Raw genomic sequence first — 27,644 nt, forward strand, 5'->3', positions numbered from 1 at the left:
CTGGGCAGAGTTGGTGAAGCAGGTAATCTGTGCCAGCTTTTCCCAGGTGTGTGTGTGTGTGTGTGTGTGTGTGTGTGTGTGTGTGTGTGTGTGTGTGTGTGTGTGTGTGTGTGAAAATTAAATCTTAAAGAGTGCGTGTGTCAGCTACTTGGGGCAGGAATATGAAGCACTGGGTTCACAGAGAGGGTGCTGGAGGACTTGGCTTGGACACGCAGCCAAGTGCCTAAGCCTACGCTGTGCCAGTGGGGACTCTTATTGGGAACCTGGAGGGAGACATATATAGAGAAATCAAGACCTTGGGCTGAGTGTGTTCCCTTAATGGAAATCATGCTTGATGCAGAAGGATTTGCATCTGGAAATACTGAATGTATCCATTTGTATTCAAAGTGCACATCCCTATCCAGTGTTTGTGGTGAGGATTCAGGCTCCTTGATTACTGGCTCAGCATGGAGACGTCACATATTGGTAGCAGTGGTGGGCATCACAGTTATTTTTCTCTGGCTTTTATCAGGCAGAACGGTCAGGCAGGAAAACCCCAAGTTTGTGAGGACTTAAGCCCATAATGTTACTTCTCTAATGGGATTGTGTGTAGATGATCAACTAAGCATTTGTTTTCTCAATTCAAGAAGTTTTGTGCAGACCCTGCATTGAAAGTGTAAGTGCTCCTGTCTATGGTAGGATAGGTGAAGTTCTCAATTATCAATGACCCATTTTTATAGGGATATTTTCAAGAAGTGCCAGTAAATTTTCATCTTGAAGGGCCATGGAAGAAAACTGATAATGAGTTTTGATTTGCAGCTCTGCCTTTCCTAAGGTTTTTCTGGAGTTATACAAGCTCACGGGGGGGGGGGGGGTCCTGGGTTATGACTTTGAAAGGATATTTTCCCTTGCAAACAATGAAACTCTACCACTAGTACTAGTAGGTTTAAGAGCATAATAGTACAGAACCACCATGTCTCAGTAGTTATATACACTTGAACATATTACAAGCAGAATTACTTCTAGGTTGGGAAATTTATTGTATAGACTCCTGGTATTGAGAAGTGCCACCTTAATGTCATCTGATTTGGGATCTGATTTGTTTTGTTACTTTGCAATGTTCATTAGATGTAAAAAAAAGGCACAATAGGAGCAGCAATAACTTTGGTTAGTATGTAGAAACCTTTGAATGAGGGATGTGCTTATACTACCCATTGTAAAGCAAATGAGATTGCTGGGTGTTTCATCCCAGGGTGTCACATGCTGGCTTTCCCTGGAATGGCAATAGCAACTTAAATAACTGTGGAAAGCAGTTATCTTTTGAATCTGGCCATCTTTCTCAGTGAAGAAAGGATGCCACTCAAAGTCAGAAGCAAGCAAGTTCCAGTATGTCCTTCTACATGGATGTTGGAAGCCAGATCATTACTACCATATGGTCTACTAATGTGCTGTAGTTGTATTTACAAATGGAGAGGGCCTTAAGGGCGGTTAGCGATCTTGACTCCAGACAGGTATCTAACCAAGACCCTGCTGTTGTCTAGCCTAGTAAGCATAGAATCAGTGTGTCTATCAATAGTCACCAATTACCAGAATGTTTTCAAAAGCTTATTTATGTTAAACATGGTAACAATCTGCTTATGGTCAAGTGTTGTTATGGGGTGCATGTAGTTTGTGAGTTAGGGGGTGACATTGATGCCTGCTCTTAGGAATTCTATGAGGCTTTGGAAGTAATTTGTTTTTATTGTATCAGCATATGTTTATAGGCGCTAACTAGACTATGCTCTGTGAGTATCTTAAGAAGCCTAGCATTACATTCTCATGATAGTTTTTTTATATCTTATATTTTGTGTGTAGATAACCCACTGATTATTAGAAGAAAGATACGTGGAGACGTTTACATGTTACCATATTAATGAGACATTGGTGCTAAACCAGGGGTGAATTTGTGCTATGATGATTTAGTGCTGTCATTAAGAGGATGTTGCATTAATATGGCTGTGGGTAGAGGACCAATATGTTCACTGCATACATCAGATCCTAAGAGGGCTGCCTCCAAGTTAGCTAGGTATTTACACCTTTCCCAGACAGAGTCTGCTAGGTTATCTGTGAGCATGAGGTCATTCTTACATGGGTCTATGTCAAATGTTCAAACATTACTTGAGTGCACCACCGCTATCTTCTCTTGACAACAATTAAGAGGAAACGCGTAGCCACAGTAAAAACAGTATGGTTTATTGATGTACTCACAATACAACACTGTACAAATCCATATAAAAAACGGTTAAGCGCTTTCACCTAACTAGTAGGCTTCATCAGAACCAAAGAACATTTTCTTTTGACAGTTTTGCTCACTGTTTAATTAACTTTTTTGGCGCGAAGGAAATGTCACTGTTACTAATTTAAAGCTATATCCACCACATAAAATAAAGGTGTATAACACTAGTTAGATCGTTGTTACCTATCAAGAGGTGCAGTGATGCTAAACAACTCAACGTACATCCATATAGCAATGAAACTACGTCACACTCTATGCGCGAGATGAAACCTGCGTAACGTTTTGCTGATAGGTTCTGAAACAAAAGCAGGGATTATAATTTATAGTAGTTTAATAACATTCTCATGACTGAAGCATTGTTTCTCTGTATCAATCTGTGCATCAGCGTTACCAGGTTCTGCTGTATTATGCTCTAAATAATGGCACAAGATACAGATATTTGAAACTATGTTGCAGTTTTAACTTCATACAAAATGGCAGTGTATCAAAAACGCAGCTACTGTCACAACTCCTTCTCAACTCTCTGAAAGACTCCCACAGGGATTATAATCCCTGCTTTTGTTTCAGAACCTATCAGCAAAACGTTACGCAGGTTTCATCTCGCGCATAGAGTGTGACGTAGTTTCATTGCTATATGGATGTACGTTGAGTTGTTTAGCATCACTGCACCTCTTGATAGGTAACAACGATCTAACTAGTGTTATACACCTTTATTTTATGTGGTGGATATAGCTTTAAATTAGTAACAGTGACATTTCCTTCGCGCCAAAAAAGTTAAACAGTGAGCAAAACTGTCAAAAGAAAATGTTCTTTGGTTCTGATGAAGCCTACTAGTTAGGTGAAAGCGCTTAACCATTTTTTATATGGATTTGTACAGTGTTGTATTGTGAGTACATCAATAAACCGTACTGTTTTTACTGTGGCTACGCGTTTCCTCTTAATTGTTGTTAAGAGAAGATAGCGCTGGTGCACTCAAGTAATTTTCAAGTAGTTTCTCTTTCGCAACATTTTTTCGGCAAATGTTCAAACATCCAAAATGTCGAATATTACATGGTCGAGACCAAATGTTCTACATTTGGATGTTCGAACATAAACTTTTTTTTCTGTGTTTTTTTTTTTTTTTTTAACAGAGTAGGCAGGGGGCTAAGCCCCCCTGCACCCCCCTACGTGTGGGGCTGTGCCCCCCCTACTTAAATATACCAACTTCGAGACCGCACTTCAGTGCAGAAAAGGGAAATTCTCCCTATCTGCACCATTCGGTGCCGTTGAAAGTCCATCTTCAAGCACTCAAAAGTTTGAACGTTTGGTGTCGACCATGTAATGTTCAAAATTTTGAGCATTCAAAGACTTGACAGGTACCCTTCTTACACTGCATTATGACTTCAAGTGCTAGAAAGCTGGAAATAGTAGGAGGTAGTTTGCTGTATCTCTATGTTGTTTTGTGCTGTTTTCAACAGGACCTTGAAGAAGAAAGAGGAGGGGAATTTAAAGGGAAGGTGGTTTCATAGACATAGTAGGGGAATATAAGAAGGGGGTTTTCAGAGACTAACTGGGGGGTCAGAGACTAACTGGGGAGAGAGCTAAAGGAGAGGTATTCAAAAGATTCAGCTATTCACAAGCAGTAATGCAAAACATCGAGCAGCTGTTAGCAGGTCAGTGCTGTTCAGTGCCTGTCAGCAAAGACCAGTGTGGATAAATATGGCATTTGACAAACTATTGGCAAGCTCCACAGAGACGATGGGAGAAGGTATTTTGTAGTACTGACTAAAAAATGTGGTTGTGCACAACAACCTTTGTTGAGCTATAAATGTGGTGACAGTGTGCTCGATGCAGCTGGTTGCACCATAAACAAATGATAAATGCTAGATTAACAATAAAAAACATCAAAAGTTCTATCCAGTAGTTAGTGCTCAGTGATCCAGAAATAGCAATAAGAACAGTACTGCCACTGCAATAACTACTACTGTCGCACAATGGCTCCTGGACTTGACCAGAAAGTAGAACACAGTGAGTTTAACAGAGAAAAAAAAATGGTATAAAATTGGCACAATTAACAAGACGAGTATAAGTACGTTGTGAAAATGCAGTTTATGTAAAAAAAATGCAAAAAAACAGGACTACCCTTTGTTGTTAAATGCTGTTAAAACTTAAAACCACCTAACTACTTCTAAGGCTGATTCAGACCAGTGTCCAATATATTCTCACATTAGATGAATTTATGTTCTATATTGTATACATTTCATTAGCAATTTTTCTAGTGCATTTATTTTTTATAATTGTCATTAATTACTCGTTTGTTAAATTGTTTCCGCATATGTATTTATGTTGTGTTCTTTTTTTCTGAATGTTTTCAGTTTTAATTTTTTCTTGTGTATTATGTAAAGATTTTCTGTTTGTCCTTGCCTACATGGCCTATGCTGTGGTTCAAAATGATCCTTGGACCAGTACTGACTAGTTCACTTACCCAATTACCAATTAAAAATAAGTAAATAGTAAATTGATAAACTCACTACACTAAATCATTGTTATCCTACTGATGAATGAAGACTGAACTCGTATGTCAGTTGCCCAAGGTTTAGCTTGCACTTGATTTGAGTTCCTCAATAGGAAATCACTGTTGGCAAGCTGTCCTGGTAGTGATACCCTTTTTGGAGAAATTTCCTCCTCTTTGAGTTGGTGTGACTGTGGATATATAAGTTTGGGAGAGTGGGAGGTTTGCAGGAGGGGTTTGCCCCCCCCCCCTTGCAAAAAACAAGTTTAAAAGTTTTTTTTTTTTCTTAGTCTTTTTTTTGGGGGGGAAACCTTGGTGCATTCGCCTTTGTCCACTCATAGTGGAAGCCTTTATCATATCTATTGGCAATTTCTTCCAAATCATAAATAAGAAAACAGCAGTACAATTAACAGTCCAAGTTTTATATGCTGTTGCTAGTCATTATTATAAAGGTCTACTCAATTTTCAGCTTTCATAGAACATAAGCTTTATACTTTTCAGCTTCACTGCTTAGAAAGAGCTTCAAGCAAATGGCAGACAGAGTCAGCTTTGGTAGTCATAAAATCCCAGTCCCTACCTTTATTTAGTGCCTGTCTGTATCAATGAACTCTGTTTCAATGTATTATTTGAACACAGAAATAACATCACAAACAACTGGCACCTACTGATTTGCGTTGAGTGTACTGATTTTACATTTGGAGGAGTCCAAGTACAAGAACTGAGACTAGCAGGATAAGGCTGATACTCGCACCTGCCAGGGTGGTCAGTAAAGTTCAACAACTATGGAAAGCATATGGATGTGAATCAGTACTGTAATATGCAGGAATATCTTGATCTGGCAAGCATCACAATAAATAAATGTCATTTTTTTGAATGACATATTTAACTTGTTTTTGCAGGCCAGTAATTACATTAAGGAACCAAAACGACTTGCAAGGAGTATTTCATCACACTGACAACTGTTTCTTCTGTATTTGTGATTTATAAAACTGGAACTTCTCACATCAAAAATGAATCTGGCACCAAATTCAGATATAAACAAAATAATAGCTGCAATTGAACATTTCTCGACTATGTCTAACTACAAACTAAACCTTAATAAAACTAATATTTTCCCCCTAAAAACACCCAAACTCATCTCACTAATACCGTTGTTAAACGCAATAAAAATTAAAGAAGAAACTAAATACCTGGGAATCACCTTTTTCCAGAGTAACAAAGACTTCTACCAACACAATGTAAACCTTAAATGGCAAAATATAATGCAAGACTGCAAAAGATGGAACAACCTAAAACTACCATTCTTGGCCAATGTATCAATAATCAAAATGAACATTTTACCTAGATTAATGTATATATTCATGACATCACAGACAACAATACATAATAAATTCTTCAAACAAATTCATACCTTCCTAGCAAAATTTATATGGGGACCCAAAAAAAACAGAATCTCCTATCCAAAATTAACACTCCCCAAAAGCAAAGGAGGACTAAATCTACCAGATTTTAAAATGTACTACTCTATCATTAACACTAACAGAATATTGAGAATAGCTGAACATAACCCGTCAATGGAAAATTGGTCTCCTCTCTGGGTGACAATATATTATAGATATATTAAAGCTCTAGGTTTCAATCCCAAAGCACTTCCATTCCTGAAGCAGAAAGAAATACAAACTTATAACATTATAGAGCCCTTAAAACATTCCATCAACCTAGCGCAAAAACTCTTTCAATTCTTGAACCTTAGACATGCCATGACAATACTGCAACCCCTTCATAAAAACCCAAATTTAAAAATAAACAATAAGATGCTGGACTTAGTCCCTTTTCCCAGACTAAAAGATAAAACAATCCAAGATATCTATCCCTACCTTAACTGTTCAATACAAGAAATGAGGACCAACTTAAATGTAAAACCTCCCTAAATCGCACATAATAATCCTAAGACAAATCAAAGAACTGTGTTCCAGTTATCTCCAAAATATTACTATGACCAATAGTGACATAGAAACTTGTAGCAGGCTTTGGAAAACTATTATCACAACAAAGAAAACTATTACCAATTCATATAAAATGATAAATGAAATCAAATACCAGAAGGACCTCCTCTTCTCTAACTACTGGAGAAAAATTAAACCATCCATAGATGATCAGCAAATAAGCCAGGTAATCAATCTAACACCGAAGATTCTACCCCTCAAAAAGTTAGCATACACTCAGCTCATGATCAATAATAATGCTTATTTTACACCTGCAATCCTACACAAATTTAACACATCAAAATCACCTTTCTGCCCACACTGTAAGGACCAGATAGCTGACTTAATCCATGTATTTTGGAGCTGTAAATGTGTCTATAAACTCTGGAACTCTCTCAAGGTACAATTACAAAAAACAGGTTATCAAACATCAACATTAACTTGGGAATTCACTCTGTTACACATTCTCCCACCCAACATCCCAAGAAAACAAGCAAATACACTTTTAACAATTTTCCTACTAATGAAACTGTATATAGCTTTTAAATGGCTAGATACGATAAATATCTCTTGGGAGGGTTTTAAACAAGTAGCTATACAACACCTTTTAGCTCATAAAATAGTAATAGATAAAAGAAACAAAAACATGAAATCCAGAGAAATTTGGGAACAAACCTTTAACATCATATTAGCATAATTCATCACACAACAACTTAGAAATACACTATAATGGAACCAAAGAACACATACAAGTTCAGATATTAAATAATAACTTGGATATTACGAATGTATATACTGTCTATATAACTGTGGAATTAACAATGAAAGCATCTATGTACATAGTGTAAATAGATATGTTGCATGACCTATATCCTGTGGTATTTGACATCAATGTATAACATACGTATATGTGTGTATGTATGTATATATATGTATGTATGTGTATATATATATATATATATATATATATATATATATATATATATATATATGCACATGGTCATGTTGTAAGATGGTTTTTATTTGTGACATTTATTAATGTAAAAATAAAAATTATTGAAAAAAAAATGTAATCTGGATCCTTTATTTGAGGTGCATCATTCCCAGAACATTTTGTTATATTTTAATAACTAACTTTTGATATACACTAGTAACACAGCAGAAAACTTCTCACTTGCTTTGCTGAAAATTCTTCTGCAAGTGTCATGTCAGTTAGACATACAAAGCAGAAAATAAATGATGTCATTTGAATATACAAGGAATGGATACTAAAGGTGCATTTTTTTTGCTTCCTAACCATTAAGCACTCACATAGCCACAACATACACTCCTCAGAATTCATATATTTTTTTTAAATAACGGTTAGGGGATTGATTCTAGTTAAAACTCGGATCCAAACATTTAAACTCCAAGCCTAAAATTCAGATACTTTTAAAAGACAGGGTACTTCTGCACAGTGGAAAATCATATTGACTGTCAAAGAAATCCATTAAGTGATTAATGCTGTAGTAGCCAAGCCAGCTCTTTCGGCTCTTCCTTTTTTTGCAAACTATTCAATTGGTACACGATGAATTATAGCTAAATCTCTAATCTGATAAAACATTATTCAAGCAAAACATCAGTGCTCCAATGTCCCACAACATTCCAACTTCTTTTTTTTTTTGTGGTGATGAACAAGCCCCACACCCATAATCTGTATATATCATCTCCAAGTTTCAAAAACTCAAGAGACATGGGAAAAGTGCAGTTCATTTTTGCTGTCATCTTCTATACCCATAATCACAGCCTGTGATGCAACCAGTTCCAGCACAGTGAAACATCAATAACAGACACCCAAAAACAATGTACTAGACTCCAAAGATTCATGGCTGAATTTTATTAAAAGTAATATATGTGTGTGCACTATAAAACCTAACAAAAATAAGTCAAAAACAACAAACTTTGATACTAACTATATCCAGCATTCTGAGAAAGTCCCACTACAGGTGGTAAGTGACTGTTTCTGTGATCATGGAAAATGCGATTCAGAGACATATTAACTGCAATGAGGAAATACCTAATTATCTGCTGATCTGCATATCTGTGATTCCCAAGTAATTACAGTGAATGCTAATCAGCACTTTTCTGGGGTGTTCACCTCTGTTGGATGATGCAGTGTATTGGCATAGGCACCCCCATCATTCAGTTTGAACAAGCAATATTAGATGCCTAGAGGCATTAGTAAGATGTAACTACAGAAATGCTTGGAGGCGTCACTATGATGTAATAAGTTAAGTGCCTTGGAGACACACTGTAAGGAACATCCCCTGTGTCTAGTATTTCCACACTCCACATCTTTTGTGCTGCAAAACTTGTCTTATTCATTTTTATGAGTGCCTTTGGGCATGATATAAAAAGTATTCCTGGCATCTTCATCCCGAGAATTGCAGAATGTGCCTGTTAATCTAGGGGACAGTGGACGTGTGACAGTTACCAGCCACACACACACACACACACACACAGCTTCCACCCAACCAATCATACTCACGGTCATCTATCTATCAATCACACACATACAGCTTCCACCCAACCAATCATACTCACGGTCATCTCTCACCTATCCCCCCCCCCCACACACACACAGACACACATGTACCCTACCTAACACATAACTAACTTGCCTATTGCAATTCCCCCAGACAGACATGCAGTTTTACAGACACACACATGTACACATACACACACACACACACACGCGCTCTGTCACCCACCCACCTGAGGCCACTCATCCCTCTGCATATGCTCACACATGCAACCACAGCATACACAAATGCACTCACTCCCCACTGTCACTATCTTGCCATTAAACTCCCTGACACTTACCTCTAATATATTTATTTATTTATTTCCAACACTTACCTCTAAGATATTTATTTATTTACTTAACATTTGTTAACTGGGAAATTTCGACTTGGAACTAAGCCAATTTTCAGAGGAGGCCCAGGGAGAAACACTCCAGACACATGTTTTTGTAACGTGGGAGGAAACCGTAGCACCTGGAGGAAACACACACGAACGCAGGGAGGATATACAGACTCTGCACAGAAGGCACTCGACCCGAGAATCGAACCGGAGAGCCTCTTGCTGTGAGGCGACAATGCTACTGCTGCACCACTGCGCTGTCTGATTGGGATTCTGAGCGATTGGAAGTAATGGGTGAAAATGAACTTTGTGTTCACTAATATAGGTGGGTGAGAGAATTTACGTAGCCGAACATTTCTCTCAGTTACATGGCTGTAAAAATATCTTGCTGCAAGCATTTCCAGAGGACAGCACATGGCTACTTAGCACAGGCTGCTCCCTGAATGCCTCATAAGCATTTGTGGTATACCATAGAGTTAGCTCATCACAGTGCTGCACCTCTTCATGGTGGAGTACTGCAGTAGGGTTGTTGCTCAATTGGAAATGGTTACTGAAAAGGGGTGCACTGGACCCCCCCCCCCCCGCAATAACCTTTTTGAATTGGACACAATATTTCTTTGGTCTAAAAGAAAGCAGTCAGTTCTAATTCTAATGTCTTGTGATCACAGTTCTTAAAGGCAAATATTATTTATAAACATGTTTTTAAACAAGATGCATATTTAGTGTTTAATAAGTCAGTATTTCACTTTAAGATGGGTAAATTCTCAAATGCATGTTAGGATGTATACTACTTTTATGTAAAAATGAATTGCACTTAATAGCTTTCTTATACATACTGGTACCATTGCAGTTATGAGCATCTATAGAAATTGTAACATCTACAAAACTGATAGATTCATAATGATGCTGTTCCTCAGAAGACAGAAATTCAGTAATGGGAGATAAATACTGAGCAAACATTTCAAGCTCTTTCTAGGAATCACCCCATATCATAAAGATATCTCCCACAAACATTTATATTCTAACAGTACATTATTACACAATTCACTCTCTGGACAACACATGCACTTTTCTTCCTATACTGACAGGGTAATATGTTAATAACAATTAGCCATGGAGATGCTGTAGTCTCTAAACATAACCATATTACTCAAAGTATTAGATATATTATCACAAACAGCTTCCACTCTACAGTTGTTAGGTAGGACAGTAAAGTGACTCTGTATCCATGGTTACTAAATACCAGTATATCAGAATCAAATCTGCATCCACAAACCCTTTTCCCATTAGTGCACATGGAGTCAGGATGTCACCTCAACAGTAACAATCATCTAGAGCCAATGTTCACATTGTCACTGTTGAGTGGCTCGCCATGCTGGGGCTTTTCTTCCATACCACACACACACACACACACGGCCAATTTAGTGTGTCCAATCCACCTACTGCATATCTTTGGAATGTGGGGAAACCGGAGTAACCAGACAAAACATACGCAAACACAGGGAGGACATGGAGAGACCACACATGATGTGTCCTTCTTGGGAATTGAACTGGAACATTGAGTCCTCTTTTCAGTCATGACCTAGTTACACACACACACACACACACACACATGTAAAACTGCACAATTTAAAGTCTAGTAAGATAATGTACGAAAAACAGTAACTGGCAAAAACTGATACAACTGTATAGAAGCTATTACTCTACTGTTGAATACAGTGTTTTAAGATGCTATGTAACATTCAGTAAATTTGCATTATATTACATTTGCATTAAAAGAAAAACAAAGCTGACACACCTTTGAATTTCTAACGTCTGCAGAAAGTTTAAAACGTTTCCCTGCGAAATGTATGTGAGGTGTATGAAAGTGTATTTTGAAGTAAAACAAAAACAGCAATTATGAGTGCAAATTTTCATCTGTCTACCATTTTAAACTAATATGTACACCATTATGTATGCAATGTATCCAGAACAGTTGATGTCAGTACAGGTATTTGTACTGAACATCAGAATGCCTCTTCCAGAGATAGCTAGGTGTGCCTAAGGCATTGGTTTCAAGCTGAATATTGTCTAGTAAATGTTCAGATAATAAAACTGTTTATTATTTTCCATCTTGATTAATTATTTCAGATGCTTGCTTATGACTCTTAACTGCTTTTCCTGTTGGTGTGGGTATTTGAATCACTGTGAGTGCAAACCTTTATTTTTAATTGTTCTTAATTGAGAATCTGACACAAATACATTCATAAAAATGATTTGCCAAATAATTTATGGAAGTTTGGAAAACCTTACTGACTTAAGAGTACAATGGAATGTTAAGCTCAGACAGCACACAGGTACACCTTTTCTGAGGTATCAGGCATTCACCTGAGGTTGCTACATGTAGATTAAAGGGCAAACATTTGCATGCAAAATAAAGAAAAGTCTGATCCATTTTCCTGTTAATCCGCTTTCTTCATTTGTCCCTGATGAAAGCAGATACCATGTCTTGTTTACTGTAGAGAAAGTCTTCATAATTGCTGTGGGATTTGCTGTTGAATAAAATGTATGCCTCAGGCATTTTTTTTTTGTCTTTTGTGAGTTAGGAGGTGTGAACCACAGCTGTGACTCGGTATTCTCGAAGTGTAGTTATTGACAGCTATCACATAACAACAGTCATGCACTGTGTGGATACACGCAGGGAGCCAGTTACGAGAGGAGTACAGCTGAAAGAGTTTTTGAGATACATGACAGTAAAAAGCTAATTAATCTGTTAATGGTAAGTGAGAAAATGTTATGCATTTTTACCGTAAACCTTTATTACTTTTTTAACTGGTTTTAAACTAAGAAACTTTTTGCTGAACACAGCAGTTTACTTAAATGAGTACAACTCAGAAACATTCTCATTCAGTTCTATAAATGTTTCTTTTTCCAGAAACAGTTGGCTTCCACCTTTATATATTTATATTTACATTTTATATGTTTTTATATTTTTATATATAAATATAGCTACTGTTTGTGTATAACTGTAAATAGAAATGCAACTACTCTTTGTTTAACTGGAACCTGGTATAATGCAATGTAAGCAAATTAAGCTTTTCTCCCTGGGCCTTCACTGAAAATGGATATTACCCAGTTGGACTTTCCAGGTAAAGACAAATAAATGTAAATAACAAATAAATAAATTATATATACTTATTGGTTTTCAAAATGTTCAAGCATCACCAAAAATAACTTGTTACTGGACTGTTGTCCATTGGTTCTGGTTTATCTATGGATAATTCTAGACATTTTCAACAGCAAGTGCCATTATTATTATAGTAAATGATTCATTGTGACCGCCCCAGCAACATAACTGTAACATTAAAATTGCCTATATTCATATTACTATTGTTTATTTATTTCTTTTTGTATTGCTTACTTGATTTATTGATGGATTTCACATATAATCAGGTTTACAAAGCAATTTTTAACTATATAGCTGTAACGGTCAATGATGGCCATGGTGGTGTAGGGGTTAGCATTGCCACCTCACAGCAAGAGGTTCTCCGTTCATTTCTCAGCTGGGGTGCCTTCTGGGCAGAGCCTGCATGTCCTCCCTGTAGTTGTGTGGGTTTCCTCCGGGTGCTCTGGTTTCTTCCCACATCCCAGAGGCACGCTGTAGGTGGACTGGACACTCTAATTTGGCCCTAGGTGTGAGTGTGTGTGCCTTCTGCGGAAGGTTGGGTGCCAGGCTGACAACTCAACACTGTATAACTCCACTGCCAATCGTTCTGCGGACCATACCGTTGTGGTGACCACTCACAAGGAAAAGCCGAAAGGAAAAAAAGCTATAACTGTCAAGACAGTACATTATTAGTATGATATATACAGTAATAAGTACAGATAAGCAACAATATATACAGTAATTAAGAAAACCACTGCCCATGGTAAAGAGAAAGCACTCACTTTAATGTTTCCACACTATTAAAACATAAAATAAATTAACATATAAAAATTCACGGACTAAGTGCTTTCTCCTGATTAAATATTAAGGCATCATCAGTCAGTGGAAACATCTTTAAGCTCTATTTAAATAACACCAGATCATAAAATCAATCATTACATAATTTCCTGCCATGTCAAATTATGCAATATGAAGAATAAAATCTCTAATCAATAAATAGTAAAAATATTAAAACAGTTAAAAGTTAAAAATAAGATATCTGCAGTGCAACTTTAACCTGTTGTTTAAAAGTTTAAAAAGACATACATCTCTAGGATGAGCAAATGCGGGGCATGCAGTAGTTGTAGGTTTATTAATGATAGTGCTTATGTGACTATTGAAACATACAACAGGACACAGCAGTACCCTGGACACTGCAACTGCAATGCAAAAGGAGTTGTATATATTGCTACATGTGTGTCATGCCCTGCTTTCTACATAGGTAAGGCCATCAGGAAGTTACATGACAGAATTCTGGAGCATAATAGGGATATAAGAAAAAGAAGAGACTAGTGCTTTATACATGTACACTAGAGAATGCAATGAGTATAAAAAAATATACATATTTTTTGTGCTAGACAAAACAACAGTAGGAATGAGAGGGGGTGACCCTGAATTAGAACTTTTAAACAGAGTTAGAATGGCAACTTATATTAAATCCCAAAGAGAAGCCAGGCATTAATGACTATACATTTCTGTTGTGTGTTCTAAAACGGAGAGCAGAAGATGTTTGAATTTCTTTTTTTTTTTGAAGTTTATAATTGATGGACATGTTTTATCTGGGTCAAAGTGCTTATGAGCTACCTTTTGCAAAGATTTGTTTCATTCACCGTTTTAACAGGTTAACGTTGCATTCCAGATATCTTATTTTTAACTTTTAACTGTTTTAACATTTTTACTATTTATTCATTAGAGATTTTATTCTTCATATTACATATTCATTTTGTGAATATACAAAAGGTCCATCAGAGCTGGATCCAGGGATGCCTTGCATGCCAGGCATAAATCTCCTTTCAGCAGAATATAGGAAACAATAGAGATAGGGCTTTGAGGCAATCTGCATAGGACATTGCCCTGTATTCTTTCCCTAAAGAACCTTTGTGGATGTTCTAGATGTTGCATGTGCCTGCTCAGGTATATACTGAAGGGAGAGTATACTCAATGATGGGTCTGATGACAGCTGAGTACAGTGGCACAATGACCTCCCTGGACATCTTTGCCATGCCCTTACTTATAAGTTGAGTGACACAGAGTAATTTTCTTACTACCTTAGACAAATTTTGGCCAAAAACCAGGTTACTATGTATACAAGTCCCCAAGTCCTTGACTAATGTGCCTATTTCTAGGATATTTTATCAATGATTTAGTTTCCCTGGGTGGCCAACTACCCAAAAGGTAGTATTATAAATTTCTTTGCATTGAGTTTTAAACTGTGACTTCGACAATGATTTTTTGTCTGTGTTAGATCTTACTGTAAAATGTTAATATCTTTTGGGATTTCTATGATTCCTCCTAGTTTGCAATCATTTGCCAACTTGGTAAGTCTGAGGTTCTTGACACTGGCCTTGACTTCTGAAAAATAATACTAAAGAGGAGTGGACCTAGCACAGATCCATGGGGAACTCCACTGGTGACCAGTCTTTTTGTAGAGGTGTTCTCTACAGTCCTAACTTCCTAGGTCCTGTCTGTGAGCCAGCTGGCTATCCAATGAGTTTCATAGGGGTTTGTGTCTAATTTTATGAGTTTGTTTACAATGTCTGAGTGGGGTATTGAATCAAATGCCTTACCTAGGTCAAGGAAGACAATATGCACCATTTTACTTCATCATTTACCTTGGCGACCCTCTCAAAGATGTCCATTAGCTTCAATAGGCATGACCTACCTTCAACGAAACCAAACTGGGTTGAGTCTAGTATCTGAAAGTTTCTTATGTCATTGTTATTTTCTTGATAATTCTTTCCATAGTTTTGCATACTGGGTCAATATATCCCAGGATCTGCTGATGATCCACCCTTGTGCGGAGGATTAACATCTGCAATCTTCTATTCACATGGCACAAAGCCTGAGCAGAGGCTATGGTTAGATAGTGACTTCAGTGGCCAATATAGTCATATTTCAGGCTATTTCAGAGGCATCCTGGGGTATTATCAGAGCGCATTGAGGCTGTATTCTTGACATTAAAGACCGCATACAAGATCAGCTCCCAAATAATAGATGAAGAGGCTGTGGTAGATGGTATTTCCTTGGGGGGGGGGGGCAGCTGGAGGTGGGGGAGTTGTTGGAGATGAATTTGTCAGACAGAAGATTTGCTATATCTCATGATCTTGTGAATGTAGCTCCATTTACCAACAGTTTGGCATATTGTTGTGTGCTACTTTTGAGGGTTTGGACATAGCTAAAGAAGGCCTTATGATTGTCCTCATCCTAGGGCAATATATTTACCTCAAATTTTACTTTGTTGGACTTAATTAGTTCTCTTAATTATCTATTCAGTTTGAGAAAGTTTTTTTTTTCTTTTGTTATACAACCTGTATAATTTTGAATTCCATAAGGGTGGTTTGTTTTTTGAGTTAGTTTTGGACTTACTTCTGGTAGGTAGTGTAGCATCTATGCAATCATTGTTATGGTTGTACTGAGCTTCAATGACAGGCTGCTGGGTTATCTGGGTTTTGGAGGGGCCTGAACTTATGTTAAGTTATAACTTAATAAAAAAGGTAGTTTGCCGTGGGGTTGTTGCTAATTGTTATGGTGTTTGCTGGAGTTACAGAAACTGATTCTTATTTATAAGGCATCTGCTTTGTGAGCTTACCTTACCAGGGGGGACACAACACTGGGGGAAGGGGGAAATACAGCTTTCTCCCATATTTTTGAGTACCAGGTCCTATATGGTTGCACTTCCAGTAGATATATGCACTAACTGGTCTAGTGTGTTTTTCTGTTTACAAAGTCTAGGAATCTCTGTACCTACAAATCTGGAGCCATGTAGGATTCCCAGCTTACAGAGGGATAATTAGTCTCCCATGGGTATAGTATTTGGTTGAATGATGAGTGTCTCCAGTAGGTCTTAGTATAAGCTGTGGGTTTCATGGGAAATAGTGGGTGACCTATAGATTGCTAGGATATGGTATGAGACTTTGCCTATGGTAATCTGGACATGGAGGACCTGCAGTGCGTCATCCTCTTTAACCAGCCTAGAGGTATGCTTCTTATTGATGTAGATTGAGAGACCTCTGGTCTAAATGTGTGGAAGACATTAAAGCCTTGCACTGCAGCTTTAAACCATGTCTCAGTAACTCCACAGATATCTGCATTCTCCAAGGTGAGGAGAGCTTGGAACAAGTGGACCTTCTTATTTAGACTTCTGGCATTGAGCAGTAACACTTTTGGATCTCCTTGGGCAGATTTTGCTATGTTAGAAAGTTTGTCAATTTGATATTGCCTAAATAAACTCTATGGGGAGGACAATGTTTAAGACAATATTGAAAAGCCTAGAGGGAGCAGATGCAGACCATTCTTGACAAAGCAACATTTTTTTTTACCTATGCCCTCCCTCACTGGCAAATGCTGTATCCCCCTAGAATGGTATCAAAAACTCAGCCAATTATTAAAGTCAATTAACTTCTGTTCATATCATGGCATCATACTTGGTGAAAGTAGAATGTTGTTCAATGATAGGCAAATACCAGCCTGTGACGCAAAGTATGAGAGCTCCACAACATCTCTCTTCGTGTAGTCTAAGGTAATTTACATCTACAAGGACTATGATGTAATCATACTGGTACCTATGGTGCAATGACTTGCATACATGTGTAGCTTTGCAGTTTATGGCCCCTGGTAGGCAACTGACCATTACTTTCTCCTTGTTCAGCCTGGTGAGTGGGACATCAGTATGTCATACAATGGAGTTCTCTATGACTAGAGTTTTGGGTAGTGTATTTGCTTGCCTTATGGGCTTGATATTTGAGGCTCCACTGTATATGGTTGAATGTGCAGTGTTAGGTGTTGTTTCTGTTGAGAGATTTCAAGTTTGCTGAGGATAATTTTTGCAGTTGGACTATCTAGGAGGTCTTTAGAGTTTGGGAAAATTGCATTTAAGCACCTCAACATAATTAGATCCATGTGTGGGGTGTGTGCTGTGTGTTGTGGGTATAGTGTGAGTGCTCTTACAACCAGATTATTATTACAAGTGTTTCTACTTGAGAGTTTTGTCTTCTGAGACATTGTGTTTATATATATTCCTCACACACTGTGTTCATTTCTTTGAGGATTAAATGGTTGTCAGTGAATGTTACACAAATGCTACATTGTTTTATTATACCTGTATCCACCAAACTGGCTGCAGAGAAATTGGGAGAGTGCTTATCAGTTATGTCAGATCCTTTAATGAGTAAGCTCCAAGGTGAAATGCATGAAGGTTAATAGTGGGCTGACTAAGGGTGCTTTTGGGGGTAGATATTAGACTACTCTATATAACACTACTCAATGGGGCAGTGCTCCTCAACATGCAAACTAACTGCTCTGTGTTACTCAATCCTCAAAGTAATTGCTCTATACTCTCTGAATTACTGGTACAGTTTCAGAGGTGATTTTATAGGAAAAAATTGATTTCTAGGTGTCTTGCAGCTATACAGGGCAATACTAATCACCCCTGTATTATGGGCAGCAGTGCTCAATGCTCCAAATTTATACAAGCACTTAAAACACAGGAAACTGGCTTCTAAGCCTTCTGGACAATAACACAAATATACGTACAACTTTCTTCTGTGTTTCCCAGCTCAGATAGATCAAGACACCACCCACTGTCACTATATGAGCTATCTCAGTCATTTTAATGTAAAAACACAAAAAAAAAAGATTACTCAAGAGTGCACTGTTACCACAAAACAGCTGAAACTACTTGGACAATATGATTTTGAGTATTAGGAACCTTTAAAATGCTTTAAAGTACAAAATCAACAAATAAAGCAAAAGTAAATCAGGCACATTATAAAACAGTTAACTGAAGTGCAAATCAATAAAGTAAATCTGGTATCTGTCAAAGATGGAGAAAGATTACTGCAGGATCCTCTCAGTGTGTTGATGGCACCAAGCAGTTGGCAGATCTTAGAAAATAAGCAGGAGGCATTTTTTCAGTACAGAAGTAATTATAGCTTATACAACAGCCAATAGCAATGAAATAGGGGAGAGAAGGACTCTGGAAGCCAGATAACTATATAGGGAGGAGACCACAACAGAAAGAGGGTGAGCGGGTTGGGGAAAATTCATGCCACAAGAAGTACACAGCTATAGGTCAATGACCACAGGTAGGTTAACATTTCAGAATATTTAGATTAATGTCTCAGAGGAGGCTGGGGCTGACAGAAAGAACAGGGGAAACCATAGCAAAATGAACAGAAAGGCACTGAAATGCAACTTTACTCGGGTAAATGAAAGGCAGAATATAAGACTCTAACTTGAATACAGACAACCAAAACAGTAGCTCCAATCTTGGATAATAATTTACAATATTACCACTCCTGCAATTCTTCCACAGTCTAAGGCACCAGATTATGCAGAAATATACCAGTAACACTGCTTATGATAAAGTGAGGCTCAGATCTGGTAGTAGCCCATAGTTTTGCCATGGATGCAAATGAAATTACAAGACTAAGACACCCAACAGAAAACACAATGCAACAGGAACTGGTAATACAGAAAGCAGATCTATCAATTTAAGCAACTACACCTCAGACATAAAACTAGATTACATTACTTTCCTTGCCTCTTTGTTTCTAATCGCCAGCAGGGAGTCACAAACACTGTTTATAGTTGTTGCAGACCAGGTCACATATTTACTCAGCAAGTATGATTGAATTTGTGGTGGAATGTTTCCTTGACTCAAAAATCTAAATTTCTCTAACCTCATTGCATAAAATGTATAGAAAAAGTATGACGGATATAGTCAAAAATGTAGTTAGTACTTTGTATGTTTATCTATGCATCATTTAAATGTTCATAAGCATGCCTTGAGTGTTGATGACTACCTAGTGGCATTAGTCATGAATAAAAAATCAATGGGAGCACCTGGTTAACAAATATAAATAATTTTTTTCCAACATTCCTGTTCTTACTGTTATAGAGTCATTGTAATTGCTGTGCTCAACTCTTTTTACCCTTCTTGTGTTTCTGATTCATTTTCTATCTCTTTCACTCTTACCTTTCTACTTCGTCTGTTTTTTTTTTCTGTCCACAAAGCCTACTGAATATCTATTTAGTTGACCTGAGGTGGTTCTGCCTTCCATTTTGGTAAATATCTTCTCTATCAGTAGGATATGCCATACATTTCATTGTTACCAGTTGCCTTAATATGCATCCGTTTATCTCCAGTGTTACAGTGCAAGCCTGGCACATTTGCATTTTGCTTGTATTTAGGAAGCACAGTGCCAAGTTTACTCTTGGTATGTTTGCTTTCCTTTGTATAGGCTAAAGTCATGTACCTGCTGTCTTTATTCAGAGTACAGTATATCTGCTACATTACTGACCTTGATTTTGCAGTATATCTGCAGGTGATAAATATTACATTCCCTAAAGATCAAATACCCAAACTTTAAGACACCATGGGAAATACCAGTGACTGTTTTCTGGAGGACATCACTGCCGGAGTGGTTTATAAATGTGATTTCTCTGATGTGGAGATTTCTCCCATCTTCATGTTAGGGAGACTCTGGAAGAAGGTATATATACATTTTTAATGGGGGGTGGGGTAGAGATGGAGGTCATTCTCTCCCCTGCAAAAAAGTACTTACAATTTGACTTTTTTTTTCATGTTAGCATTTTGGGCATTTGTATTCAGTGATGTGTTTCCTCAGCATCTTTCCTGCCAGGGTTTCATAATGGATCTTGTTTTTTGTTTACAGTATAGATCATTGCCAGCATACCAAAGGCTAAAGCACAGTTGCAGCTGTGTAAATATTGTTTATGTGAATTTCTTCAACTCTTGTACGCTTACTATTAACACAGTTTTGCATTGTCACAAGCTCTCTGTACATTTTATGTGCATAGTCATGTTTGTGTTGGAGGGAATTATGTTTATATCATGGAATTTAAGTCATAAATCTTTTGAGCATGGACCTTTTCCTCTTGGACAGACGTAGTAAATGGTTTGCGCACAGCTGGACCTTTTTGTCAATGAACAGACATAAACAAACAGGTAAGCAGACAAACAAAAATAATTTCCTTTGATTGGGAATGTGGGCTAGAATATGTCATGGCCCAAGCACTGTTTAGGTGAAGTACTTCCTTGATTGCTTTTGACTTGAATTTATTTCTAAATATAGAGAAAATACTGGAAGGCATGTTGGTTGCCAAGTGCATATTTACTTTTTAGCCGATTTGCCATGGTATTTCTTAGCATGGCATTTCTTCATAATTCCCTTTGTGAGTGTCAGGGTCGGAGCCTATGGTACCACTGGCCAGTCATAATCATGGACTTGTCAGGGATTCACGTACATCATAAACAGCACAGTACCTGACAGAGTTATTTTTCCAAGCTTAAGTGTACCTTGGTTTAAACTTCACACACACGCACACTATTTTCCAGGATAGTTTAATTATATCTCCCATTACCATGCATCCATCATCCTTCTAGGGCAGTTGACTCTTACCAACCAAACTAGTTTGGCGCACCAAAGCTACAAATTACTTTACACACTTAAAAATTAGCTAATTGTGAAAAATCTCTTATGATAACTTATAGCTAAACAATGTACCTTTACTTATAAGGTGATTCACCAGCTTAAATTTATTGCCCTTAAATGCATTCATAAGATTTCAACTGTGTTATTAAATTGAATAGTAAAATTCTTACAAACATTTTTAAATAAATCAGATAATACAGATTACAAATTAAATGCACAGTGGTATTATTGCATAGGAGGGAAATAAGTAGCAAGCTTTGAACAGGCAGATGGCATTAGGAAAACACTGACCACCATCCAGCTAGTTCTGACACCATTAATAATTGAATATGCTGTAATACAGATACCACCAGTTAACAGTTGCAAAGTCCCGCATGCAAAATCCATAGACATGATTTCACTGACTCTGGAAGCAAGCTTGCTTTCTTCTCATCTGTAGTCCATACAAAGGTTTATAAAGACCACAGAACACTCCTAAAAGAAATGGCTGCTGCTACCATCTCTAAGGAGAGAGGCACTGCATTTGAAGAGCTTAGGATGCGTAGCTTGAAATGGAACATCACTAAGTAGTATGCAATTAGCACAGTCCTTTACACTCCTTTTAGAAAAATCATTTCCGCGTTTCTGCTATCCTGTCTTCATTTCCTCTGGAATTCAAATTCATATTCAGACAGCCTCACAGCAACTTTCTGGAAATTCTCAACCTGAAATAGTTAATACACTAATGGGCAGGAAGTAGCTAACTAAGTATTGGTAATTGCATATGTGTGTGTGTGTGTGTGTGTGTGTGTGTGTGTGTATGTTTGAAATGTGGCTTTTAAAAGCTTTACTACATTTCAGCACATTTACTTTTGTATAGATTATCACATTTCACATCTTTGCTGCAACTGTATTGAAAAAACAGTTGTAGGTTTATACATTTTATTTTATTTTTTATCTTTGCAGCATATTTACTGAAAATAAACAGCAACAGGCTTTGTGCAGTACCTCCACTTCTAGATGCAAGTGAATTGTTTTAAGACACCCCCCAAGAAAAATGCTTTTAATTGCAGTACTCATTTCCAGCTTAGTGTCACCACTGTTATGCTGCCATGCATGGATTGTCTCCACCTTGGCAGACTGTGGCCCAGTCTTGCCACCACCCATCTGATAACTGGGATAAGACATGTTAGTCATTCCCACCTGTTGTTTGTTTGCGTTACTAGTTACCCTGCCCTTTTTAGTCCGCTCAATACTACCTAGCATGTTGAACATATTCCTGATAGGACTGATCATAAATTGCAAAATCATCTATATAAGCAAGAGCACAGCCTCCAGCTCCTGCTCGAAAGAGATGAAAATATGGACTCTCTTGTTTGAAAGTGCATTTTGGAGAATTCATACACCTCAAAGGGGGTAACATAAGCTGACCTCTCTCTTGCTATGGGTTTCAAATGTACTTGTTAAAGACCATTAAGCCAATACTAGATATTTAGCCCAACCTAAATGTTGGTTTCCATCTTACTTTGGTACCAAACGGTACTTACTGTCAGGCTAAGGACTACTGATTTCATGAATTGCCCTCATAGCATGTACTGCAATATACCCCCACAAGGTTTACTTGACTTTATCAGGCACCCTTTAGGGAGCCTGTTAAACCAGGAGTTAGGGTCCATGTTTTTGCATACTGCTCAAGCAGTTATGTACACCCAGGATTTGCAGTGAACATGTCCTCAAACTCGTGTAGCACTGCACAGATTTTCTGATCCTTGGTAGGAGATAACTCTGTAAAAGTAATACTTCATACATTAAAGTGTCAAACTAAGTATCGGTGAAAAGGTTTACTGCAAGACCTACCTATTGAAATGTTGGCAATCGAAATGCCGAGTACTGACAAACCAAAAAAAAAAAAAACAGACCAAAAACTCAGAAGAAAGCAAATCAGTCTTCTCCTTTAAACATTTTTGACAGGGGGATCCCCCTCCCCACTTATGTATATCAACTCTGAGATAGCCATTCCTCAAAGAAAGGGGAATATTCTGAGAAATGACATCTTGAACATAATATATGTAATTCCATTCTTTTAGCCATTCAGTCTCCGTATATCAGGACTTGATCTAACAGGTCCCAACACTTCAAATGGTTACCACTAGAGATACTGTGTACCACTGTTTCTCAATCACTTTAGGGCATTACTGTGTTAACATGGTAGAGCTTATGTTCCTGCCTTCTGATTGACAATTCCATCATGCAGTTTACATCACTTGCATTTCTCTCAGTGGTGAAAGGACCCTCACATGCTGCTTGCAGTTTATGTTGTCAAATGGGAATAACCACTAGAGACTATGCTGTACTGGGTGCACTGTAGTTTATTTTCACTTTTCCCCACTATTCTGCAACAATGGAGTTCATATCGATCTATTGATATATATATATATATCTATATATTACTCCACATGAAAATTATAGAAGTGTTTGCCTCCTCCCCAACAAAATTCAATTTCACAGTCTAAAAATTTGATGAAATGTGAATCCTAGTATGGTAATTCAGTTTTCATATAGGTAAAGCCACACCATTACCTTTTTGTTCAACAATAGTCTTGGACTCTAGCATGTGGTCACATCAGATAGTATACACATTTTACTACTGTTGGGCTTCCAATAGATGCTCCTGTGACAATACAGTGAGCTGTCTAGTCCTCAAATTTAGGATACACTTTACAACAAGCTCCTTGGAAGAATCACATTAACCTTCTTACTTTACTGGTTTGATTCTGATCATAGAGAATTATTTGAAGTATAAATGGTTTATTACTTATTGTAATTAGTTAAGATGTACATAATACTTTACAAAATGTATATAATAACAAAAAAATAAAACAAGCATAAACCCAAACTGAAAGTGAACACCATCTGCTTTTAATGGCTGTAAATGTCCTTGGAATATAAATCAGCAAGTGTTTTCATTCTGAAAAGCTAGAACATAATCAAGCTGCTCGCCATACCTCACGAGGTAAATGGTGGACTCTTTTCTTAGATTTCATCCTAGTAAGGTGTTTAAGGTATTCATCTTTAATTCAACATGAAGGAAGTTCTACATCCTTGTCTTGCCAGAGTAGTGTAATAAATTAATCTGAGCTACTATTTACATAAATATATTCATACAACATATTTTGTAATATAAACTAAGGTATACAAAGTGAAGTCAAGCGGCTAAAATGCATTGTAAGCATTACCAGCATTTACGACTACACTGTCACCATCATTGTCATGAAATATTCTAATACTTGTTGCCATATATTCACTACCATCATATCTAGACCTCATTAGCTATATTATCAAGGCAGTAGAAACCATTGTCAAAAAATTGACCGATAAATGATTAAAGCTTTTTGTAGGCTACTATCCATTTTCCATATGCATGCATTCTTTTTACCCTGACATAACATATGCTCTTATTTTAACCAAATAATAAAAATGAACTCTGCAGAAACACCTGCACTCCACAGTTTAAGCTGCATGCTCATTTCAGAATCAGGGATCAGGTATACAAAACTGCATATCATTAGTGTAACATTAAATGCATCTCCTCTAATGATTAGCATTTCCTTCAAAAATGAGGTTCTTTTTGGTGCATTTTTATTTCATATAAAAGCATTGTTGAGTTAAGTATACCTTAACACTTGTGTATCTTTCATAAATATATTTTTTCTACAACTAAAATGTAAATTGTATTGCGGCCATGGTGGTGCAGCGGTTAGCGTTGTCACCTCACAGCAAGAGGTTCTCCGGTTTGATCCTCAGCTGGGGTGCCTTCTGTGCAGAGTCTGCATGTCCTCCCTGTGGTCGCGTGGGTTTCCTCCGGGTGCTCCGGTTTCCTCCCACATCCCAAAGACATGCTGTAGGTGGATAGGACACTCTAAATTGGCCCTAGGTGTGTGTGTGCATGTGTGTACCTTCTGTGGAAGGTTGGGTGCCGGGCTGGCAACTCAACACCGTAAAACTCCACAGCCAATCATGAGCGGACAGGTGATCCACTGTGGCGACCCCTAACCGGGAAAAGCCGAAAGAAGAAGAGTCTCAAAGGAAAACACACACACCTAAACAAACATGGAATAACAAAAATATATATGGGATTTTTAAGTATTCTACAAAACAGAGGGCTGAATCAGTGTGATAAGAAGCACAGGCTTGGAGCTTTGTTACTTTTATAGTCCACACACAGAGAATCAAACTTGAATGCTGCCTTACGCTGACTATTGTATTATGATATACAAGCCATCTTTCACTAAGCCCAGACACTATGAAAAATGAAATATGTCCTATAAAAACAGAGCAGTGTGTGATAATGATGCTTTCTGTAAGCCATATCTTGGCTCAGAGTGGCTAACATGATTTTATAACTGATGTATTTCAGGCTGTGAAACTTCAAAATAATCCATGTTGTTACCTTTGCTAAATATACATAGATATAGTTATATATAGATATAGTTAGGCTACATACTGTATCCACAGCTTTTTGTCAAAACTTTTAATTGAAATTGTACAAAAAAAAAAAGAAATAACCATAGTAGAATTTTAACTGTCCCCTCATATCATTGCTAGAATCTCCTTGTGCCTGACTAAGAGCTTCTCAGTCTAGAAATATAGAACTGATAAGTATATTTATTGGGACTTTAACTGTTTAGTGTTCTGCACTGTCTTTATTTTTGCTTGACTGAATTATTTATATAGTTGCTGACTGAAGTTTGTTTTCTGATCCTGCTGAAGTGTTTTTTTCTCCCACCCAGTTGCTGCTATGTTCTTAAAGTTGGTGGCTTTGCAGTTGCCCCCACCTACTCTAAATTTGATCTGGGGCACTCCTCCCAGTCTTATCTCATTAGCTCATTCTACCTAATACAGAGATAATTTGGGAAGGCCAAACACCTTAGTCCCTTAACCTTCAATTATCTTCTGTTCCTGCTCTCTCCCATTCCACTTTATAAAAAAAGAGAAAAAAAGATACTTTATTCAGCTGCTTATATTTTTCATGCTATTTGCTGCTTGTTTTGTAAAGTGTTCAACTGCATCTTTTCTGTTGCATTTATTACTGCTTGTTTATAGCCTGTCTAAATTAAGTGTTATTCTAAGCTCTTAGTTTAAGTTTAAGCACTTGGACTTTATGCCCACCCCTTAGCTTTCCCTGACCTTTCTCCCACAAATTCTGAGAAATATGGATGGACAATTTCCTACAGTTTCTCCTGCCAGTCTGGTTGATATGGGCATCTTGAGACAGTGTAGCAACTCCCTCATGTACATGGACAACCGTCTACTACTACCAACTAGGAACACAATTTGTGAGAGATGCAATTACATTAGGAAGCTAGAGTCCATGCTCTCTCCCCATCAGGCCAGTATATCTGGCACCAAAAATGTTGTCAACACAATCACTACACCTCAAACACCACCCACACCTACACAACACACACCCACATATGCAGAGGTCCTCCACATAAACATACTCAATCAAAAGGAGACCTCCAAGGCAAAAACATACGCGATCTCCACAGCCCTCCACACCACATACCCTGCATAATCCACACACCTGTGTCTCATGGCCACAAAGGCTTCACCATAAACCCAACATATTAGTCATAGGAGACTCCATTGTGAGACGCACAGATGTGCCTCTCACCAGGCTGGATAAGGAGAAAGTCACGGTTAGTTGTCTGTCAGGTGCCGGAATCCACCATGTGACACATGTACTCAAGTCTCTCAACAACAGGTACTATTATGACTCTGTCCTAGTCCATGTTGGCATGAATGACTTGAGACAGACCTCTCTGGACTATATGAAGAGAGACATGATTGAGCTCACTGATTGTGTGTCCCAGGCAGGTATGTCCCTAGCCTTAAGCAGCATTCTGTCATCACCCAGAATGATGCCTCAATACAAACAGAAAATGATTGACTTTAACAGTCGGCTTAATTTTTGGTGTCATTCCCAGGGGATCCAGTACGTGACAGCTTGGGAAGATACGATCAACAGACTGTGATGCTTTGCCAGAGATGGCTTGCATCTCTCTCACCTGAGCTTCAGGCTTCTGGCAAAGGGTCTTGCATCCCCCCATAGTGCATTTTTTAGGAAAGTCCTGAGGTTGATAAAACCAACATAAAAATTTCAAAAAAACGCAAATTAAAGGTCATGCTGCTAAATGCTAGGAGTCTAAACGTGAAACTTCACTCTTTGCAAGCATTCTTAACCCTGGAAAATGCTGACATCTGTGCAGTCACAGAATATTGGTTCAAAGCTGCGGAGAGCACCCCAGCCTTACCTGGTTACTCATCCTATCATACATTCAGACCCCAAACTGTGGGCACTAAAGCCAAAGGAGGTGGAGTTTCAATACACATT

This window comes from Protopterus annectens, chromosome 17.part0 (genome assembly GCF_019279795.1).
Source record: "Protopterus annectens isolate FY-2018-M chromosome 17.part0, PAN1.0, whole genome shotgun sequence".
Taxonomy (NCBI): domain Eukaryota; kingdom Metazoa; phylum Chordata; order Ceratodontiformes; family Protopteridae; genus Protopterus; species Protopterus annectens.